Consider the following 1,386-nt stretch of genomic DNA (forward strand, 5'->3'; position numbering starts at 1 on the left):
GACAGTGCCCGAGCGCCCGGCCTCGGCGGTGGTATCCCGGGCAACACTAGGCGCTGGCCTCAGTGTGGCCGGACAAGCCTCAGAATTGGTTCCAGCGTCTCAGACCGACTTGAGGCCTCTGAGCATCCCGGTCCCAGCGCGCCAGGGAAAGTCTTCCTTCTTCCACTCCGTCCGCTCCTAACGCTCGGCCCCCAGGCCTGCAGCGCCTACGCCCGCCGGGCTGCACTTCCCACGCGCACAGCGTCCCAGTGAATTCGACTTCAACCGCCCCCACTCCGCCCCCTAGGGGGAGCAACCCCGAGTTGAAGGTGGCCAGGTTGGAGGGGGCGCGGGGCGGGGTGGGGGGGTGGGGGGAAGAAGTGTCTCCTTCACTCGCTAAATGTTCCGGCCAGAGAGCGGAATTCCAGAGAGCTTGGAACTTCTTCCCTTTCTTAAACCCGAAGCAATAGCTGCTAGAGCCCCAGGCAGGGATCGTGGCCGCGGCGCCCGCCAGGCAGCTGGAGCGAGGAGAGGCGGTCGCAGCCTCGGACCACGGACCACGGACCACGCTGGGCTGGGGGAATGTACTCAAATTCATTGCTCGGGAAGCCATGCTGACGCATCATGACCCGTGTGGCTGGCTTTCCAAGACTGTCACTGTTCACAAGGAGTGGAAAGCCAACTGTGTCCCGCCCTGGGAGCCACTGGTGGATCCAACAGCGGACCACGTGGATCCAGGCCGGCTCTTCATCAGGGCTCTGAGGTGAAACCGACTGGCCACCTTGAGTCTGACCACTGCTGTTCTGCACGGTTGTGTGGCCCTGCCCGGACCAGACCGGAGTGAAATAGCAGAGGATCTATTATACCCACCCATTCCGTCCCCACCCCGGCACTTGTTTTAATTTAGGGTGGCATTAGACTTCCCAGATATGTCAACGAACAATTTGAACATTTTCACCTAGAATCATTTTTTTCCCTAAAGGAAGAAAACAAAACACTTTCCTTCTTAATATAATCTTTCGTTTGGGTTTCCTGAGACGGAAACATATTGTCCGCTATGAATCCACTACTTACAATGAGCAGTTTTCTGTATTTTTCCATAGGATATGAGTAGTTATATTGAGTAAGGGCCTATTCAGCTGTAACTGCCACTCTTTGATTAAATAGGATTGGTTGCGCAATTTTAAAAAGAAACAATGATTAAAATCATCTAGTGGGTCTGCCTCCCACTCCTCAAAGGGATGAGCACGCCGTGTCCTACCTAGACGTGACAAAGCCGACCAAGCAGCTGGCCTGATTCCAGCCTGGCGCCGGCTGAACCAGAAAGCCTTTTCCTGTGGCGTCAGGGGCCGGCCTTGCAGCCCTCTAACTCCTGTGTAAGAGCTGGCCCTGCCCTGTTCCTGGAAG

The sequence above is a fragment of the Echinops telfairi genome, unplaced genomic scaffold (assembly GCF_000313985.2).
Source record: "Echinops telfairi isolate 266 unplaced genomic scaffold, ASM31398v2 ScPeMD7_3533;HRSCAF=4204_0, whole genome shotgun sequence".
Taxonomy (NCBI): domain Eukaryota; kingdom Metazoa; phylum Chordata; class Mammalia; order Afrosoricida; family Tenrecidae; genus Echinops; species Echinops telfairi.